The sequence below is a fragment of the Lissotriton helveticus genome, chromosome 8, assembly GCF_964261635.1.
Source record: "Lissotriton helveticus chromosome 8, aLisHel1.1, whole genome shotgun sequence".
Lineage (NCBI taxonomy): Eukaryota > Metazoa > Chordata > Amphibia > Caudata > Salamandridae > Lissotriton > Lissotriton helveticus.
The window spans coordinates 723,792,473-723,815,310 of record NC_136069.1 but is presented as its reverse complement, the minus strand read 5'-3'; the positions used below and the strand labels follow the sequence as shown (position 1 = coordinate 723,815,310).

General features: G+C 47.0%; 1 protein-coding gene across 9 annotated transcripts in view; it reads left to right on the top strand.

The window, feature by feature from the left end:
- DOCK9 (dedicator of cytokinesis 9) overlaps positions 1–22,838 on the top strand; it is a 1,161,971-nt gene that overhangs the window by 392,247 nt on the left and 746,886 nt on the right. The window lies entirely within an intron of this gene.

The following is a 22,838-nucleotide window of genomic DNA, read 5'->3' as shown; positions in this document are numbered from 1 at the left end:
CCAAGGCTTTCCCTGGCTATGGAAGAGAGAAAACATGAAACATAAAAACATTGAGATGTTTTTGTGGCTATCAAGGTTTTCATGGTCTCATGAAACTGTTAACATTTTCTGAAGCGAATTACCTTATTCTCTATATGGGCCTCTTTACCTCACACCTTGCATGGTGCCTAGTTTTGATCTTGGCTACTCTCAATATTTAGATTTGTTACTGTTTTACAAAAACATCTGTTGCGTCTTTTATCAAAAGGCATTTAATTATAAAACAATACATTATTTAGTGTATGTGGTAATGACAATAATAGCACAAGAAAAAATAGGGTTAGCATTTCGCCATAAGAGAATTTTTGGGGACCGCAGTTATCTGAGCCGTATGATCAACGTGTTTTGTCTGGCAAAGAAAAATACTTTTGATGTATAAATAACTAGTGCAAATGTGTGATAATGCAAAGAAATATACCTGTCTTGGGTACGGGGGTAATTGCGGGTCTGTAGAGTGCTTACTTACAAGAGTGTTGAATTGCATTGTGTCCTGTCTGAGAAGTGTGTTGGTATTGTGCATGGTGGCCCTGAGTGGTGCTCTTACCTTGACTCAGGGGTGCAGTGCCTAAACGTGCAAAGAAGTGACGAAGAAGAAGGGATAGATCACAAGCGCTTTGCATTAATGTGTTATTGTGCCGGATTGAGCGGATCTTTTTTTCACTCGGGAGCAACAAAGAAACAGTTCAACCCAAAATATCCCCCCAACATACCTACAGGGAATTGAAGTAAAAGCATAATGTTTGCCAGTCAGGTTTTTTTTTTTTTTACAAAAAATGTTTCTTTCACACAAAACCCATTTATTCTCTAAGAGATACCTACCTACTTTTTGTGCTTGAAAGCATAGCCTTATAACATCTCCTGGCGGTGCCGGTGCCACTTAAATCATATCTTTATCAGACAAAGATAGGCGTCTGTCAAAGATGCTCACACGTCACCGCCTTGTTTCACCCTGTTTCTGCTCGTCAGTACAATTCAGTTGACATTCCTTAAAATTAATGAAGTCTGTCGAAGTCATGTTTGAAGTGGCACATCCTAAATAAAAAATACATCTTTTTGTTTAAATGACCGCATTCTTAGGCCTGGGCCAATATTAAAAGCTTGTAATTTTGGTTAGGTTGGTAAAGTACTTTGTCAATTACTATTGAACGTGAACAGATTCTTTATCTAGCCTGCATCTGTTGTTTGTCAGCCATGAACTTTACTCTTCCAAAGAGGCCATGCATGCATTCGTCATAATTTATGAAAGGTCAAAAGGTAAGCCCGTGAAATGAGAAATTATAAAGGTAGCTATGCTATAGATCCTGTATCTGATTACAGCTCGGAGAACCAGTTCATAAGCCAAAGGCTTAAGCCGAACCTTTTTTCAAATCTGGCTATCAGGAAGTTAAATTTCAGTGGTTCAACCCTTTCAAAGTTATTTAGTGTTACACATGGACATCAATTCACCAAAATGCCAGGGATAGCAGAAGTTACTTCACATGACCCTTGACCTTGACTTTCACTCACCATGTATGCTTGCTTGCACGCACAAATTTCGCCTACACATGCACACATGTACTCACACGTGCACACTTAGCCTACACATGCACACACATTTACACATGCACACACACTCTAACATAAACACACTCAAAACTGCAAGCCACACACAACATACATACATTTTAAAACTTTTTTTTCTTACCTTAGCTGCCAGGGAAAGTTATATACCAGCTATTTGTATTCCATTTTTGTAATAAAACTAATAGCTAATAATGTAATATAATTAATTATTAGTATAATAAAAAAATGACAAAAAAACGAGGTGAGTGAATCCCTCTGTACTGCTTCTGTTCCTGCCATTGATTTTGCCACTTCTGACGCTTAGGGACGCAAAGGCTGTGCCAGGGGCCCCAATTGGTATGGCAAACCCTAAATGACGTCCATGGTATTACACAGTATTTAGGTAGCACACTTTACAGTTTTGTGGCTCCCTAACGCTTGAACTTTCCAGGCGATAGGTTTGCCCAAAATGGAGGCTGTTCCTGGGAGATGTAGACCATTTTAATTTACTTTGTATTTCTTGCTGCTGTTGCTTTAGGCTTCATAAGTGGTCATGTGCTGTTGCTCTCATTTACCTTGTGCTCGCTGTTCATCGCATTGTTCTCTTTTAGTTGTGGGCGGTCTGTACCGAAGCCTCCTTCGGAAGGCCGATCTTGGAGCTTTTGCCAAATCTTGCAAGCAAGCCGAGGGATAAGTGTTGAGCCACTGACTTTGGCGTAGAGATCTGGGTTGCCTGACAGGAGGTCCTGGTGGCACTGTGTAGCCCAACCTTGTGACTGTTCTGCCTCTTCATGCCTGTAGTTGGACCCTTCCCTGTCGGTGTGCTGGTAAAACTGTGCTCAGGTTGTTACTGGCACAGATGGGTCCTTCCTAATCACCTTTGTTATTTCATTATGATACATAAACAGTCAAGATGGGAGCGAGAGTTGGAAAGGGGGGAAGGATGGACTACTCTTGGTTAAAAGCCCGTTGATTCCCGGATCTCTAGAGCTCAGGATTAAAGGGAATGTAAGGGTTCAAGGGGGAGATAGCCCTCGGCGGCGGGTGTGAGATCCTGTGTGGATGTGCTTGAGGGCCTATTAGGGGTATGGAGTAAGGATGTAAGACTACCTCGGTCACCAGGATTTCCTGAAGGGTATAAACTGGCAACGCCGTTCTGACAGTTTCAAGGGCTAGTGAGTGTGGGTACATGAAGGCACGCGTGGTTTCCTGTCCTATTGGCTGACTCTTGGAACAGTGGCACTAGGGACTTGATACCACCTCATTACCCTTGGGGATGCATCAACTCCTCCTTTGTATTAATGTGGGTTTAATTGATATGTCTAGTCTTTCTTGGACTTGTTGAACATTTCTCACACGGTTGTAGTCCTGTGCTGATCACCTGCTCATCTCCCTACATGTGGTGAACCATAGAGACCGTTCTCCACCGTGTTGAGGGGATTTATTGTTAAACAGTGGGTGCTGCACAGTGGTCTCTCGGACAGAGGACACAGCTGAAGTCCTAGTAATTCATCCCAAGGATGTGTTAAAGAAACTTACTGAGTTGTTGTCACCTCCTCCTTCATATGGGATGAAAGTTTAAATCAAAATTTAGCTTATGAAATCTGGAAGTAATTCTTGAACATTTTGATATGTCCGCAAAGGTAGTTGTTTTGGTGACTCCTGTCAATTCTCACCTAGTGCAGTGAAAGCTCAGAATGCAACAGTGCAGTTTAGTGAGGACTTTGACTAAAACGTTGCACCTTTACCATGTCATTCTTTACAGGTTTCATATGTGTTTAATATTTCAAAACGCATTCATTTCTAGCCAGAGTTTCCTGAAGCACAAGATATTATATATGCTCCAGCCAGAGTTTTGTATTTGAAGAATCATGCCTTTTTATTTGCTCATAACTCTAAATGTGTTGGTGGGGGAGCATCATTATATGTTTGTGTCCCTAATGCCTGTGCCAAACCGCCGCTGAGGTTCAGACAAGCGGGACCCTTGCTTGAGTATGGGTACCCGGGCCGGTTTAACCTATATTTATAGTCTGACTTGACAGCACACTTATATGAGTACCAATAGAGGGGGGCATAAGCTCGGCCTACATGTTGGGAGTCAGGAGCACATGTTTTGATTGGGCAGAGGTTGTGTGCTTCCATAAAAAAATTGATTGCCCTTCACCAGCTGTGATCATTTTGTTTATTTTTCCAGCTGTTTGAGATTGAACTTTCAAGGGTACACACATGACATTGTAACACTGTAAAAGTGTCTTAGATAACAAGATAATGTGGGGCGTTTTTCTCTGGTAGCAGCATAGATTGGAGGAGGGCAGCCATTAAGCTACAGAGATTTTTAGGTCTGGCTCGACAGTGCAACAATCACTGGACCCTTTAACCTACACCAATATTAGATTACAGTTTTTTACTTGCATTCAAATACAGATGCCATTTACTTGTAATGCTTAACATTACCATACAACATTCCTTTGAAGCCAGACCTATTGGCACTGTTAATGCTTGTTAGCTCATGTGATTTACTCTGTTGCTACTGGGTGTGTTTTAAGTTGTCAGTCTCTGTACAATCAGTATTCAAGGTGTTGTAGATTTTAGAACTGTCTTCTATTCCGATTTGAGTTGCTACCTTGTCTTAGTTTTCAGGTTTGCTTTTAATTACTTGAGGCTGAACACCAGACCTATTGACTTTGACAGTGCTTGCTATTCTAGTATAAATGACTTACAAAGTCAGTGCTGCCTTAGCTGTTTTACTGCCAAAAGACTCCTTGAATAACGGTTGCTGCTTTTTAAAGCATTCGAACGAGACTGTATTTTACCAATTTGGAATCTACGTCCTAAAACATCCGGTCGTTTATTTTTGTTTCAAATTGTTCTTTGCTTCCTTTGTTAGAAAGGTCGAAATCGAAGGGAATTTCTGAACTAGAAAGAGGAAGCCAAGCCCTACAAATTACAAAGGATCTTGATGCTGCAGCCTTTAAAAATAAATCTGCCCACGTCAGACTGCGGCATGCAAAAGACCTCTCTCTCTTAGCCAGTTACCGCCTTTCTGGTCAACTCCCACTGCATCATCACCTTTGGCTGTGTCTTTAGGCGCCGTCCTGCTGGAGCTCTCGGAAGTGAACCTACCTTATTTTAACATGTCCCTTGAAATAACTTTTTTAATATTTGGAAGAGCTGAAAAGTGAAATTGCACCTAGTATTTAAGATCAAACCAGAGTTTCACTCGGCGGAATTCCGTACAGTTGCATAAATAATCGGATCTTGGGTACCTGTGCTTGGTTTGTTTCTCTGGAAAAGACCATTTTTCATGCACGAGCTCCAGGAAATTATCAAGATAAGCCTGCACTCACGACAGTGCCACCTGAGCCAAAATCTACAACACCATGAATACTGATTGTGCGTGGACTGACAACTTAAAACACGCCCAATAGCAACAGAGTAAATCACGTGAGCTAACTAGCATTGCTAATGCCAATAGGTCTGGTTTCCAGACGACTGGATGAGTATTTTCGCACACACTGATCAGGGGCACCCCATAAATGCAAATTATAAAAAAATAGCTGGCCCCCACTCACCTTTTAGTAATTTGACCGAGCAGAAAGCTCCTTCGGAGATATGCAAGGGAGCTGAAGGTAACAATACATCAAACATTAATGCAATTATTAAATTTAAAAAAACTATAGTTCACAAAGCAAGGTTCATATATGTATATGTGTAATGAATAGAAGCCACAAAAATATTGAAAATGGAAAGTAAGAGACAAAAGACAAAAATACGTTTACTAATAGTCATAGTCACTGGGACTAGTGGACTATGTCAGAAAAAATGTAAATTCCCTGAAAGGTTCAGGTGGGACTAACAAGTGAGTGCAGTCTCTTCTTGATAATGTCCTGGCGCTCGTGCATGACAAATGGCCTTTCCCATAGAAACAAACTCAAGCACGGGTACTCAAGATCCGTTGTGCTTATTGTAGCTCAAGTTGGTTGTTTTGCTGTGTTGACATTTCTCTTGGAAGTCACTTTTTCATTCCAGGTAGGCTGTAGATAATCCAAAGAGGTGCCAAAGAGGACCATCAGCCCTACAGTTATCCTTCCATCAGAACCTAGTGTTCCCTGCAGCAAAGTTACAAATTCTGGTACTGGGACAGTAGTACAGTTACTACATACATACTTTAAGTTGTCAAGTCGAAATGTATGCAACTCAGTCTACTTAGGACCAGTTACTGTGGGACCACAGGTCCAAACGTTCTTTAAAACTTCTACAAAGGCCAGACGTAAAGGTGCTTTTATGTAGGTTGCAGACTTATCTGTCTCATGGAGCACATAGAGAACAGTCTGGCTCCTCCATATTTGTAACATATGAGCTTCAAATAGCAGGATGCAGGCCCAATGCAGACCAAGAACTCTTCTGGGCTTGCTAGCTGGGTCAATGTATAGTGTCTCTAGGTATGATTGGATTTGGGCTGAAGTGAGAAGAGCAATTCACATTTTCTCCATCTTCTTCTGAGCTTCAGCTTGTAACAAGACGAGTGAGTGTTGCTAGGCAAGTGGAAGGGCAAAGCTAGTATTCTATTGGAGAGAATACCATAACTAATCACTAAGCTAACTCATGCCTCACCTAACAACAGTATGATGTAATTTAAAGTCTGGAAGTGTTGACTTCACATTAAGGAATACTCACTACCTATGATCTCTGTCTTCCAAGATAGTAATACTCTGTCCTTGAAAGTAGTATCTCTGTCTAGGTCACTTTTCTTGCACATGAGATTTCAGCGCCTCCGAAGAACAGGCAGAATCCTTGAATGCTTGGCTGCTGGTGAGTCCAGCAAACTCTCAAAAACAAAAGAAAGATGCTATCAGCATATGTCACTCCTAAGTAGGCCCTGCCAGTGACACAAGGGCAGGTGTGCGACCAGTCGCGGGCGGCGTGGCTCACTAGTGGGCAAGGGGAAACGTGGAAGGGGGACAGGCGAGGGGTCGCGCACTGTGGTGGGACAGGTGAGGGGTCGCGCTGGGTGGGAGAGACAGGCAAGTGGTCTTGCGCAGAGGATAGGTCACATGGGGAGGGATGGAGTTCAATAATAATTTAAAAAAATTAAAACCTACCTCTCTGCCGGCCAGGGACCCGCGTCTTCACTGCTCGGTCTGCTCCTGCTTTCCTCCCCTTCCCTAAGCCAATCACAACGTTCCAGTGGAGCGTTGTGATTGGTCGGGACGCCACCCAGCCAGGGGCTGTAGGAGATTGCATGTTCTCCATGTAGGCTGCAATGCAGTCTGCATGGTGAAGTGCAGAATACGCATGATAATCAGGAGTGGGCGAACCACTCCTGCCCTGCCCAGGGAGCTCCGCCCGCCCGCCCGCAATGCGGAAAGAAACATAAAATGGTAATATCCAAAATGTATTACTGTTCGATCTGGGGGTCTCTAGTTGGCAGAGGTAGGTACCACTGTCCAAATAGGGATCCTTGCTTCTAGTCAGGGTAAGGGGGATACACTCCTTAGATAACCCCTGCTCACCCCCTTCGTAGCTTGGCACGAGCAGGCAGGCTTATCAAAGGCAATGTGTAAAGTATTTGTACCAGCACTCACAGTAACACAGTGAAAACACCACAAATGGACTTTACACTAGTTTAGGAAAATAAAGTATATTTATCTAAACTACTCAAGACCAAAACGACAAAAATCCAACATACACCGTTCAAGAATGATTTTAAAAGAGTTCTAGGGTTTGCATCAAGATAATCCACAGTTGCGTCACCTTTAGACCAAAGTACCTGTAGATGCGAAAGAAGTTCCAAATGGAAGATGCAGCGTTGAAAAACAAGCGATGCGTCACTCCTGAGACCCTGGGGAGGCGATGCAAGAGCCCCACAGGACGCAGCGGGCGTGTTGCGACGAATCTGGTCTATATGGGGAGGGATGTGATACCTTGTATGGATTCCGGTGCGCAGGTTCGGTAGGAAGCGTCTTGCACAGGCACGATGCGACGATCTTCGGGATGGCGACTACCTCAGGTGCGGCGGCGATGCGCAGCGAAGCATCGATCTTCTCCTCTCGCGGCCCCTCAATGAGATAGCTCTGCTGCGATGTTCGCAGCGACGTGATGCGGTCCGCAAGTAAGCGGGGTGGCGATCTCATTCAGCGACGGCTGACTGCGACTATATTCGCAGCAACAGTAATCTTCCCGCACCAGAGCGATGCGTTCCGTAAGTGAACGAAGCGTCGGTTCTTGCAGCGGCAACAGGCGCTGCGAGGATCCCGATCTTCGCGGCTGCGGGAATTCCCTCGCATTGTCGAGGATGCGCTGCGCAAGCGAGCGATGCGTGAACATTTGCAGATTGTCTTCGTTTCTCCTGGTCCAGCTTCCTAAACAGCATGCACAACTTCCAGAGGCCCCACAATTGGGTCAAGCACTCTAGAAAGGGCAGAACTCATACAGCAGAGTTCAGGGGGAAGCTGGGGGTGAAGTCTTTTTGTTCCTTGGATTTCTTAACAGGGATCCAGCTCTTCTCAGGACCTTTGAGATCTCTTCCAGCAAGGAGACACAGCACACAGCAAAGTCCTTCCCCACTCCTTGGCAGCAAAGCAACGGCAGGTCAGCCCACAAGTACACAGCAGGACAGTCCTTTCTCTTCAGTCTACCAGCTTTCTCCTTGGAAGAGGCTCCCTCTTTTTTTTTTTTGAAAACAGATTTTATTTGTCGCATGATAGGAACACATCAAGTAATCCTCTGACATCCAGAGGCAATCACTAGAACAAGTTATCACGGGTTTTGACATGCAGACGTTTCCATATGCAAATAAGCAGTCGAGTTAAGAAACAAAGAAATGCAGTATTGTACAACCCCCCCCGCCCTCCCCCACCTACCCTCAACTCCCCCCTCCCTCCCACCCGTGCCGCTGCTCACTCCGTCCGTGTCGTGCAAGGCGCATTGCAACGTCTGCCACACCATAGGCCATTCGGCTGTCAGAGTAGTTGTGATACATCCTCCTCTGGAGGCGGGTCCAGGTCCAGGCCCCGATAGGCCGCCCACCGCTTCCATATTTTGTAGTGTTTGAGCGGGCACCCCCTTGCTACATACACAGGCTGTTCCAGGCCCATGCAAAAGTCCAGGCCGTTCTGCCAAGCAATGAAAGAAGGGGCACGGGGCGCCTTCCAAGATCTCGCAATGTCCCTTTTGGCCAAGGTCAGCCCCAACAGCAGCAAGTGGCGCTTATATCGATTACCCCCCACTCCAGCCAGCACATGTAGGAGAGCCAATTTAGGGTCTTTCTGTAACTACCAGGCCAGAACCTCATTCAAACATCGAAACACTCTGTACCAGAACCTCTGGAGAACCCTGCAGTCCCATACCGTGTGCAATAGCGTCCCCACCTCTGTGCTGCATCTAATACAATCGGGAGATGCTATCAATCCCGCCCTCCACAAGCGCTGTCTAGTGTAGTAGGTGCGATGAAGGTACCTGAATTGTATCAGTCGCAAACGCATGGAGATGGCCGCTCCCCTGGGTCCCTCCAACCCCTCCACCCAATCCTCCTCGTCTAGCTCCCCAACATCCTGCTCCCACTGGGTCCTGAGATGGGCAAGGTCTGAGGCACTGTGTCGTACAAGGGTTTGGTATATGCGAGATACCTTTTTATCTGGCAGTGCTCCCATAAAGACTTTGGCCTCAATAGGACTAAATTCTGGTATGTCTTCCACTCCCTGGAGATACGGGGCCAGAGCGTGACGGAATTGGAGGTATCTATAGAATTGAGTGTGTGGCATTTCAAACTCCTCCCGCAACATGGCAAAGGACTTGAGCACACCCCCCCGATATGACATCACCCAGTGTGGAGATGCCTATCTCATCCCAACCCCGGAAGCCCACCAGGGTCGCTAGTTGAGGTAACCTACCATTTCGCCACAAGGGGGTCTCCAGCGTCAGGACATTCCACCAACCTACCCTGTGCAGGACCCGTCGCCATATCTGAAAGACCACCTGCGTGACAGACGGCAGGGCTCTCCGAAGAGATGCAGAGTATAACAGCATGTGTAAGGAAGCAGAGCCCATGAGGGCTCGTTCTACCGCATAAGCAGGATCTCCCCTGTCCGCGTACCACCAGTCGTTCAGTACCAGAAGGTGGGATGCCTGGTAGTAGGACAATATGTCCGACGTAGCAAGGCCTCCGGTATAAGTGGAGCGAAAGCAGGTCCGCAGCGCGACCCGCACCGCGCCCCCCTCCCACAGAAAGCCACTCAATGCCGCGTTCAGGCGCCGGAACCAAGATTGTGGAACCAACGCCGGGTGATTCTGTAATTGATATAACAGGCGCGGGAGCGCGACCATCTTAAAAATGGCAGATCGGCCCTGAATGGAGAGCGGCATCCTGGCCCATGCTTTAAAATCTTCTCGTGTGCGTTCCCAGACAGGGGCAATATTACCCTCCATGGCCACGGATGCATCTTCCGTGAGGTACACCCCCAGATACTGCACTCCATCTACAGCCACTGGAATCCCGGCGGCCCACTCACCAATGGGTTGCGGGCCCCCCAGAGTCCAGAGGGTGGACTTCCCGGGGTTCATGTAAAGCCCAGATGTTGCACCAAAAATTTGGAGGATCCGCAGAATGCGAGGCCCCGATCGATCCAAGTCGGTGAGAAAAAATAGCACATTATCGGCGTATAGGGCTATCCTATCCGCCACACCAGTCGACCACTGAAAACCCCTCAATTGGGCATCGATCCGCACCCATGCCGCGAGGGGTTCCATTGCGAGTGCAAAAAGGTACGGGGAGAGGGGGCACCCCTGCCTAGTTCCCCGCTGAATACTAAAAGAATGGGAGATTCCTCCACCCACACGTACCGCCGCTGTTAGATCCGTGTACAGGAGCCATATATATGCCAGGAAGCGGGGGCCCAAGTTCAGACGGCCCAAAAGGGCGAATAAATACGTCCAGCTCAAAGAGTCGAACACCCTATCCATGTCTGCCAGCAGTAGCGCAGCTCGTTCCTCTAGACCCCGCCAGGCTGAAATCGCAACTTGAGCTTGCCTAATGTTATGCCGAGTGGCTCGCTGGGGCATAAAGCCGGCCTGGTCAGGGTGGACCAGGTCCGTGATATAGGGCTTGAGTCTGTTGGCGAGGGCCTTCGCCAGTATCTTGGCCTCGGTATTAAGCAGCGAAATAGGTCGGTAGGACTCGTGTCTCTCCGGAGGCCGCCCTGGCTTCAAAAAGACTACCACCTCCGCATGTCTCCAGTCCGGAGGCAGCTTACCCCTCTCACGTGCCTCTTCGATAACTGGTCGAAAGTGTGGTGTCAACTGTGTCGCATAGTGCCGAAAGAATTCGCTCTGAAACCCGTTCGGACCCGGTGCCTTGCCCGGGTTCAGTTCACCCAGGGCCGTGGCCAGCTCGTCGTCCGTCAGCGGCCGGTCCAGTATATCGCGAACCTCATCCGTAACGGCCCTCGGCGGAAGATCATCTATGAACCGTTGTACCATGTCGGCATCCAGGCACTCCCGGGGCGCATGCAAATTCTCATAGTAGGAGGCAAAGCTACCTGCTATCGCACTGGGTTCCAACAGCGACTCCCGGTCCGGGGCAACAATCATGGGTAGTGGCTGTGCGTGCATAATGCCCTGGCACAGGCGATGAAGCATCCTACAGGACTTGTCACCCCATTGGAATACGCGGCTTCGCGTGGCTAGCCAAGCCTGGCGGGCCTCGTCCAGCAGTATCGAGGTATATTCCTGTTGCGCCAACACTAGCTGGCGTCTCTCTCGCTCACCGTCCGCCCCCCGACTCCTGCGCTCAAGATCCACCAGTTCCGCCTCCCGCCGCACCAGGTCTCTACGCTTCTCTATTCGAGCCGCTGAGCACCACGAAATATCAATGCCCCGCATAGTGGGCTTCATGGCCTCCCACAGTACTGCCGGGGATGCCACCGAACCCACATTAGTGGATAGGAAGTGCGTAAGTTCGCATGTAATGTGGGTGCGATAGGAGGGCTGCGTTAACTGCCAAGGCGACAGGCGCCACCTACATGGCTGCCTGGAGCGCCCCGTGTCGATCAAGACAGAGATCGGAGAGTGGTCCGACAGCGCCCGGGGCAAGATCTCCGCTGACATGATCCTATCTGCCATTGCCCGCGGAAGGAAGATGTAGTCCAGGCACGAGAACGAGTCTCGCGCAGAGGAAAAATAAGTGAATTCCCTGCTCGCCCCTCGTTTGTATCTCCAGGAGTCAATCCAATCCAATCCCATGACCATAGCCTTCAGTCAAGACACCTGCCCCTCCCTCACAGTCGCCTCGCCTGTAGCGCTCCGCCATCTATCACTCGATACGTCCATGACGTCATTCCAGTCCCCCCCCCCCCACAATAGATAAATCTATAGGCATATCCACCCATAGGGACATCAGCTTCTCCACTAAGGCCCATTGCAGTGGGGGCGGCGCATATACACTACCTATGATTACCACCACACCTCCAATCTCACCCTGCACAAACACATACCTGCCCTGCGCATCCATCCACGTACGTCTATGAGTAAAGGGGACTCTACGATGGATCAGAATGGCCACCCCTCGCGACCCCCTAGTGAAGCCTGAATGGAAGGCCTGCGTGAAGCCATTGCGCTGAAGGCATAAGGCCCTAGTGCCCAACAGGTGGGTTTCCTGAAGTAGTAGTATGTCAGTTCCCCTTCTCTTAGTCCAGGCAAAAACAGCCCCTCTCTTCACCTTGTCCAACATTCCTCGTACATTCCAGCTCAGTATGCTTGTCCCGCAGGGACCTAGACGTGAACCCCCAGTATCAGATGACATTTGTGTAAAGGCACATAGCTTAGGCCTGGTGCGTCACCGGCAACAACAATAGCACTCATCACGGATTGGAAGCAGCACAATAGGCACAGACCCTTCCCTTGAACCAGAACAACCCCTAATCCCAACAATCCCCCCTCCACCCCGCACCTCCCAAACATGGAAGCACCTGTCGTGGTCGTGGTGTGCTCCCGGCCCCAACTGGGAGCCTGGGGGCACCCCCTCCAATGGATCCCCTTAGCACAACCCATGCCAAACTAGGCTGTGACCCCCTCCCAACCCAGAGCAAGCGTGGCTCCCAGCCAAGCTAAAGCGCCCTGGTCAACGATAACAGTCAAATGGATGGGCAATTGTTCCGTTCCCCCCCACAGTCAGGGCACATTGTCGGTAGCCTCCTGCGACTCCTCGTTCTTGCGTGTTTTGGACCGCGATTGTGAACTGCGAGTCGATCGGGATCTGCCTCGGCGCCTACGCTGGTCTTCAGGACCCCTACCCGAGGGGCCCCCGGTCGAGGAGTCAGATTCTCGGCCTCTTGCCGTGTTGACCCGCACTCTGACAGTCTCGTCCGTCCACTGAAGGACTGCTTCCGGGGTGTCAAAGAAGAAAGTTCGGGACTGGAAGACAACCCGCAATCGAGCCGGGTATAGAAATGCATAGGGTAGTTTCAGGCCCTGAAGGCGGGCCTTTGCCGCGGCGAAGGATTGTCTCTGCTGCTGCACCAACTTCGTATAATCCGGAAAGATAAGGATATGAGAGTTCTCAAACATAAGTTGGCCTTTCAACCTCGCCTGTTTCAGGATAGCGTCCCTATCAGCATAGTTCAGCAGTTTGGCGATCATGGGGCGAGGGCGTTCTCCCACTGGAGGTTTCTGGGTCAAGGCCGGATGGGCCCTCTCTACCACAAAGCAGCGTGAGAGAGTGTCGGCCGGCATCCACCCCTCCAGCCATTGTGTTAGGAAACGTTCAGCATTACCCTGTTCACAGTCCTCAGGAAATCCCAGGAAGCGAAGGTTACTGCGCCTGGCACGACCCTCCGCCTCCTCCGCTCTCGCCACCAACCCTTTCTGCATCCTCTCAAGGGCAACAACCCTCTTCTTTATGGCAGTCATGTCGTCTTCTACGGCTGAAATGCGCGTTTCTGCGCCCGTTATGCGTTCCACGGCGTTTCGCAGGTCCTGCCGAAGGAGCATAACATCGGAGACCACTGCCCCAATCTTGGCATCTAGGACGTCCCTGGACTGCGTGATCGCGGCTAAGAGAGCAGCATTGTCCGGCACTGGAGAGGGCGCCCCCTTCGTGCCAGCGGCTTCAGTAAACTTGTCGATGGGGCCCTGTTTGCCCTGGCTCCCACTTCCACCCCGTGTCATGGTGGCGTGACGCGGGGCCTGTCGCCTGCCGCTTTTGGTTGTGGCCGCTCAAACGGTGCCACCCGCCTCCGGGTACCTCGCGATAAAATGGCGACTCACGGGAATAGTTCACTCTCTGCGAGTCGTGAAGGACAGCCTCGTCCCCAAGCCAGCACCCTAGGAGCTCCGATCAGCGATACACAAGACCCTCCACGGCGGCCTGCAGGCTCCGGTAGCGCCTTCCTCCTAGGTGGGTCTGGGTCTCGCGGCGGACCGTCGGTCAGGAATACGGGCGAAGGAGAGCCCGGGGCCCGACCCGACCCCCGACAGGGCAACGTGGCACTGCGATCACCCCACACACCTTTCCCCGGGCACCACACTGACCTGGCTCTGCAGCAATCCCTCGCCGGACCCAAGACAGTCACCCGTCAGAGCAGCGCAGCTCTCTCCATGTCAATGGCGGCTCTCCTCGCAGCGAAAATGGCGGCCGCGCTCCCCGGTCCTCCTCACTGCAGGGATCCGCCGAGCCCACTCTGCCGCACCCGCCCGCAGCGTCGTCCGGCGGGGATCGACACCCCAGGGGCCCGGAGCCGTCGATCCTCAGCAGTACCGGCACTCCAGCAGCACTCGGCCCAGGCACCTCAGCAACTCTCTCTGCGTGGCCCCTCCTGCCCGGCGGGACACTCCAAAAAACAAGGCTCCGGCGTCACAGGCCGCATCGACCAGCCCGCCTCGCGGTTCTTCCCTGGGGCGCCTCACCACCACAGGATACAACGCAGGAGGCCCCGGCTGCGGATTTCAAGTGTCCCGGGATTCGGGTGAGGACAAAGCGTAGGGAGCCTCGTTAATCGACCAGGGCTAGGATATTTAAGCAAGGATGATGATCGGCTGGTCGGAGCTCCGGCTCTACACGACCGCCATGTTCGCCGGCTAAGCCACGCCCCCGGGAGAGGTTCCCTCTTGATTCCAGGATGATCTAATTTCTTGGGATCAGGGTCCCAATATTTATACCCCAAAATCCTCTGAGGGCAGAGGGACCTTTGCCCAGTCCAAACCAGTTCTGGAGCACTCTGTTGACATGACTCCTTCTTTCCTTTCACAGTGCAGGGCAGAAATATCAGACGCCCCACAGGGGGTGGAGCCAGCATTGTGGAGGGAAAGCACAGCCCTGGAGCACTTTGTTGACATGATTCCTTCTCTCCTTTCTAGGTGCAGGGCAGAGATATCAGACGCACCATGAGGGGGGGGGGGAGCCAGCACTGTCAGGGGCAGGCACAGTCCTATTCAGGTCCCAGGTGCAACTCCTTCCTCCAATCTAGATGCAGATCTCTCTATTCACCACTGGGCAGACTCATTCTGTCCCCTGGAATCTCCCAGCCCTGTCACTCAAACTCCAGAAAAGGAATACACAAGCTAGGAGAGGCAGGCTTGGCTAGTTAACCCCTTCGACGCTCATGACGAGCTCAGCTCGTCATGGAGTTTCCATTGATTTCAATGGAAATTACATGGACCTCCTAGCACACCCCTTAGCATCCAAGTGGTTAAGAAAGAAAATACCTACTTTCTAAAAGTAGTATATTCAAACACAGAATGTTAAAACCAACTTCACTAAAAGATGTATTTTATCATTCCGAGTTCATGCATACTAAACTCGAATTTCGACCATGTTCCCTGAGTCAGTTAGGATTATAAAATGTAATAATCTAACTGCCTATTCTGGCCTATGGAGAACAGGTAGCCTTGCAATAGTGAAAAACGTAAATGGCTGTAATTCACTATTAGGACATGCAACACACACCAGGGCATGTCCTAACTTATACTTACAATACACCCTGCCCTTGGGCCTACCATAGGGGTGTCTGATATGAAGAAAAGGGAAGGTGCAGGGACTGGCAAGTGGGTGCACTTACCAAGTCAACATGGCAGTACCAGACTACGAACAGGCTCTGCAATGGCAGGCCTTAGACACATTTTACAAGGCTGCTTCTGTGGGTGGCACAACCAGTGCTTCAAGCCCACCAGCATTATTTGGATTTACAAGCCCTGGGCACACTCACTGCACTGTACTAGGGTCTGACAAGTAAACCAAACACGCCAATCATGGAAACTCTAATCCATACATCAATTTACAATAGGGAGAGCATATGCACTTTCGCACTGGTCAGCAGTGGTAACGTGCCCAGAGTCCTATTGCTAACAACCACAGGTCAGGAAAAACAAGGGAGGAAGAAGCAAAAAGTTTGGGGATAACCCTGCAAAAAGGGCAATTTCCAACAATTACCATTTTAAGTTTGTCTTTCTCGCACTGCGAGAAAGCAGTGGGGCGACACTCCTCGGCCCTAGTGGAGGAGCCGCCCCTCTGTGCACCCTCTAAACTCAATCACCCTCTCTGGTGCGAAGACAATTCTTATGTTAAACATTTTTGTGTACAGTGCAGAGTTTGCTTGCTGTTTGTGCCTAAAGTTTTGATGAGCACACTGATTGTTTATTGCTTGTCCTCCTGCTGCTTTATATTCTGATCAGCATACTGATATCTGTAGTTGCAAGTTTCACCATCACCGTTGCTGGGTGGGTTGAGGGATGGGTCATTCAACTTCTTTCTGTCTCGAGTAACTATGGGTGATGTGGTTTGCATGGAGGCATTTTTTCCATACACTGGCGTTTGATGACAGAACATGGATCTTGTAACTTCCATCCAAGTGAATCTGACAGTACTCTGGATGGATTTCATCTTATGGCCCTCCATCTAACCCTAACTTAAATGGCTGCATGCCAAAGTCTACATAGTTTTGTACTGTGACTCTTTATTTATTTCATGTGTAATAAGAGTATTTTGTATATAGCGCGTCATATTGCATTTCAGAAACATCGTAGTTCTGTGAATAACAGAAGTTATTGTTACCTACTTTATGATGTTTAAATTATTGACCTCAGAAGCCTGGAAGGCTGAGCCCGCCCTGACAGGCTTGAAACCCGTTACCTCCTAATCATAGTTTTTAGTAGATTCATTGTTGCCCTTGCTTTTGGATTCTCGGTATTTCAAGAACTGTCCTCTGGCTGCCCTGATTCTGTAGTTCTCAAGTCCATTGTCTGTCCGTTCTTGCTTCTGGCATTTGTCACTCCCAGGAGATCTGAATACTGTAAATGAACTTATCTCCAGGAATTGGCTGGACTTTTTATGTATTGCAGGCATAACTGCATGAATGATAACATTTTAGCCTCCTAAAACTATATTTCCAGATAAATTGTTTAATTCTGTTTTCAAATTAGTTAACTTTTTTCCCCAAATCTGTTCTGATCAAACTGAAGCATCTAGCTATGAAAATGTATATTTTAGGTGAGTCTTTGCTTGGGCCTATAGGTCCCGCACATTCTTGGTAGACAAAAACTGCATCAAGACACTATTAGGCAATGGGAAAATGTTCTCGTTTAAACACGAATCACATAAAAAGCAGGGTTATCCCCTCTACATGAACAGTCACTTTATAGTATAATTCATATTAATAATTCATATCTACAGCCAGATAACCAGTCAAATGTTGATCCTCCTGGTAAAGGCCTGTGCTTAGTGAGAGGTGAGCCAATTAAAATATGCATAGGTAGAATGGGGCCTGTTGAGCAGGCCTCGGACTCTAGCAAAGGTTTAAACATGTAGATTTAAAAAGCAAATCCTTTGGAAGTATACCATGGATAACTCAAATGTCTTGCCTTTGTAGTAGTGCTAGTGCTTTTAAATACCTCGTTTAACTACCAGAATATGAAAAACACAAATCATTTCTTTATCAATGGGCTCTTTGTTTAATTTCTGTTTAAAAGGGCATGGTTGAATAAAAGGCCAAACACATCCTACCGATTAACCTCTGGCTTGCCTAAAAAATGATCAAAACACGTTTATTAATCTGTAGGTAAAGCGGTATTGTTACCTTGCCCTGTTAAATGCCTTTTGTTGTGTGTTTTTCACGCTATAGATACTTAATTGATCTGTGTTGGTATCGGTAAAACGACCTTGAGATCTGAACTTAAACATGGATTTTCAGGCTGATAAACAGATACTGTTAATTAAAGTTTGAAAAGTTTCTACAATGAAGCTCAGCACGAAATTTGCATTATGTAAATAATGCTACTTCCTGTTACAGCAGCGTCTATCTACTACTTCCAAAATATACAGCACACAAGATATAACCAAATGAAAGCGGTTTAATGCACATAGGCACAATTCTTTAGTTTGCTATGGGAATACCTAATGGACTTGACAGTCTAAATGTAGCCCCATTTGCATTCCTTCCTAGAGAGACTAGTTCAATCTCTTCTTATCTGTACTCCATAAAAAAGTGGGCATATCTTCCTATCCTTTGGCGCGTGGATACAGTTGGCTCAAGTAAAATGAGGCAAAGGTTTTGGCTACATCGAGTCCTGGAAAACATGACATTAAATAAAACTAGACCGTTCCTACAGTGTGTTTACTAATGTCTAAAAACGACAGCAGTCTGTGGTTACAGTTTTTTTAAATTATTATTTTTGTTTTCACATTATCTGTATTGCATCATCTATTACATCTGTATTTACATTCCTGTTTCATCGATGCAAGTTTTTGTATACAGTATTGTGCAATAAAACAGACCCGTCTACGGATTTATGACAATAAACAGACATTATAGGCAAGTATGTATTTTTCCAAAGTGAGAGAACCTTTCCCAGTCCAGATAGCAAACTCCCTAAACCTTCTTCCATGCACCGGTTTGTGTTGCCATGTGTTAGTTAAGGGTGTATGCGTTTAGGAGCGCTCGAGGGGTCTTTGTCTAATAATGACACCAAAGCCCTTATCACCGACCTAGAATCTCTTGGGCTTACTCAACAGATCATAAACCCCACGCATGAAGCAGGGCATACTTTGTAACATGTCCTGGAACATTTGTGATGGAGAAAAATAACTGTGAAATATGAAGCGTCGAACCACTGCATTGGGTGATATGCCCCGTAAACGTGACAGACATCCCAGAGATGTAATGCTATATATGTTGTAGAATTCATGCTCTGCTTCTCCTGTGTGCCTAATAAAGGATATTTAAACAAAAAAAATGAAGCAGGGCATACTTTGGATGGGTTATTCACAAATGATAACAACTTACTTATTACGGAGATCATCCCATTGGGATGGACAGATCACCCTGCAGTCATTTTTACCATCCCATCCTATTCGTCATCACCCAAGCAATTGAACTCCCGACAACCTAAAACGTTCCGACCATGGAAACATATTGACCACCAACAACTTTGCGATCTGCTATCTGCCTCCATAGCTAACCCACCCAAAGACTCAAATAGCGCAGCCAGAGAATATACTGCCTGGCTTACATTGGCTCTAAACAAACTAGTCCCCACTAAAACCATTTTTAAAAATCGCACCACCTCTTCGGCACCTTGGTACTCTGAGGATCTTGGGCTACAGAAACAACTTTGTCGCAATAAAGACACTGGAGAAAGACCTACTCCGCTGAAGATAAGGCTATCTATAAGAGAGAAATGACTCTGTATAAATCCCTTATCCAAAATGCCAAAAGTACATTTTATTCCTCCCAAATAGAGCTAGCGAAGAACTCCAACAAAGAACTCTACCAAGTGGAAGCCAAATTGTCACACTTGCCTCCCCAATCCACCCCCAATTCTTCCCAAGCATTCTGTAACAACCTAGCCACTTATTTTTTCGATAAGGTAAATGACATTTACACCAATCTTACACAAGAAACCCCCATAGACACCTGCTCGAATGTTCTTCCCATCAAACATCCTATTTTTTCACAATTCCTAGACATTAACTCTGTTCAAGTTGCTGAGGCCATGAAGTCCATCAAATCAGGATCAGCCAAAGATCCTTGCCCAGCTTCAATTCTCCTTCCTATCTCTGACATCATAGCACCCCAACTTGCTAACATTTTTAACATCATGTTCAGCACTGGAATTTACCTTGCAATCTGGAAGGACACGCTCCTCAAACCCTTACTTAAAAAGCCCCATCTTGATGCGGAAAATACGAACAATTATCGACCCATAGCCAGTTTGCCTTTTCCAGCAAAAATTGTCGAAAAACTCATGAACTCACAAATCTCTCAATATATTGAACAACATTCTCTATTAGACGACAGTCAATTCGGCTTTCGCAAATTGCACAGTACTGAGACCGCACTCATCAAATCCGCCGATGAGATAAGGAAAGCACTTGACCAGGGAGGAGCGGCAGTACTCATTCTTCTTGACCTCACAGCGGCCTTTGACACAGTCGATCATAACATCTTGATCGACCGTGTCAGTGCCATAGGCATTCAGACTAAAGCAAAAGACCTATTGAGATCTTTTCTAGCTGGCCGTACCCAGACAGTTCAGCTAGACACCTTCTTGTCTGAAAAATTGGCCCTACCCTGCGGTGTCCCCCAAGGCTCATCCCTCAGTCCAACCCTATTTAATATCTATGTCACTGATTTGGCAAGGGTTATTAAAGATTGGAGGATGAGCCTAACATCCTATGCCGATGACACCCAGTTGGTTCTTACCATCAAGGATAATGGAGACAAAATTGCAGCCAACTTTCATCAGGGCATGCTGGCTATCAGTAATTGGATGTCAGTAAATTGCCTCAAGCTGAATTCCAATAAAACCGAGGTCATGACCTTTGGCAAGCTTACCCCTATGTGGTCCGATACATGGTGGCCCACGAACTTGGGTCCACCCCCCCCTTCCATCTACTAAGGCTAAAAATCTAGGAATACTTCTAGACAATAAACTTACCTTTGCAGCCCATGTCAATTCCACTGTTTCCTCATCATTTTTCAAACTCAAAGCTATAAAAAAGATTCTCCCATTCCTCCCTCCCAATTCCGGTAAAACTCTGGTCACCTCTTTTGTTATGTCCTCAGTGGACTACTGTAACGGACTTCTGGTCAATGCCCAAGATAAAGTCATCAAGAGGTTACAGTCTATACAGAACACCGCGGCTAGACTGCTTTCGAATACCCCCAAATTTAAACCTATTTCTGACACCATAAAAAAATATCACTGACTCACTGTCAGAAATAGAATAAAGTTCAAGGCGCTCTGTATCGCCTACAAAGCCACACACAAACAAAGCCCACGTTTTCTTGTCGATCATTTCACATTTCATGTCCCTAACCGATCACTCCGGTCAATGAACAATCTCACCATGACAGTCCCACGTACTAGAACGGTGGCATGGGGTGATCGTAGTTTCCATGTTTCGACGGCAAAACTTTGGAACTCCCTCGATCCACACGTTAGGGCGGCTCCCACCTTGACCATTTTCAGGAAAAAAATAAAAACATGGCTTTTCAACCAATAATCTAATTCTCCTTTTCTCAATCTGTTCTCATCCATAGCGCCGAGACGCCCTTGGGCATTTGTTCGCGCTCCACAAATCGCATAAATAAATAAATAAATTTGTATGGCAGTGTATTGGCAAGTGCCTAATGCGCCTGTGGTTGCAATTATAATGCGGATTTTCAAACCAAAATGCTTCGTTTCCCACTCGGAAGCAATATACCGGTCAACATGGTTTGAGCATCCGTTTCTATCGGATAACTGAGTATAGTCAGTCTACACCTAGTGAAGGGCAGCAGGTTGTTTCTTTTAGCACACGAGGTGTTGTGCCTGAGCTGCAGGGCCTGTCTAACTGCACGTCCTTGGATCTTTACTGTTTTAGAGCAGGTGTTGTGCTTTAAGTGCAGTGCAGCGTTGGGCTTTCAACATGTGCTTGACTGCCTTAGTGCACAAACGGTCTTTAAAACCCTCAGGGAAACTAAGCTAACAGCTCTGCCCTCAAAACGAAGGATGCTCTTCTAAACCCTCTTGTGTGACCTTCAGAATCTGACCCTGCATGCCTGGGCCGCCGCATGCAACCAATGGCTGTGGGAATTGAACTTGGTTAACTTAAGCTATTTCCTCCAATTATTTGGTTGTTTAATCCTTGATCTTCGACTAAATCGGTGAGGTCTCTGAGGTCTGACTTTATCTTTCAGTATACTGGCATACTAACCGAATACAATCAAGAACAATTTCTGTATGGGGCATTCATTTTCTAACCAATTTAGAGAATGCCCTTCAACGTGAGACAGGCGGGTGATGACCGTTCCACAAGCAAACGGACATTGACAACATGATAGAAATATGATGTGATTCAATTAAGATTCTGTGAGGTAAAAATGAATGGTAATTTACCAGTCCATTTGCTTAAAATATGTTTCCTAAAATGGCGATTGCGTAAATGATTTTGGCCCACGTATATCAAGATTTTTGCCGGTCGCAAACGGGCTAATTCGCAGAATCGGCCTGTTTGCAGCAGTAAAAAAGCATTTTGGTATGTATCAAACACAAACTGCGATTCAGTTGTACGTTACAAAATTGTAAAATTGGTTTACAACCAAATATCAATTCGGTATTTGGAAGGTGAGTCCCTTCCAAATACCAAATCGTAATGGTATGTATTAATTTTTTGCAATCAAATTTCGGTTGCAGTATGTTAATAATTTATTGACTACCGAAGTGCAGTGGTAATGCATTCGCAAATGAGATGGGGTCCACTCAGAACCCCTTTTAATTTGTGTCGTTAATTAAGTTTGGTTAAGGGAAGACAGTGGTCCATGGGACAACTGTGTCTTCTTAAACAAATAACATTTAAAAAAACAAAAAAAAACTTCTTTTTAAACGCACCCAGTTTTCCTTTAAGGTAAACTGGTTGCATAAAAAAAGACTGCTTTATTTAAAAGCAATCACAGACTTGGTGGTCTTCTGACTTCAGCAGGCCACCATCCCTGTGATGGTGTTCATTCCTAATGAGTAGCAAATTGCGACCTATCATTAATATTAACATTAACATCATTAATATTCATGAGCTAGGTTGATTTAAGACCTACTAGTAATCACTAAATAAAACTGTGAGTTTCATACATTAGTAACAGCCATTTCGGATTAACAATTTCTTAATTGCCATTCTCAGAAAACTGCAATTATGTAATCGCTATTCCTAATTTTGATACATCCGGCCCCTCGGGCTTTGGCATGTAAATATCTTGCATCCATTTGTAAATGTCCATAAGTGGCCTTGGGGA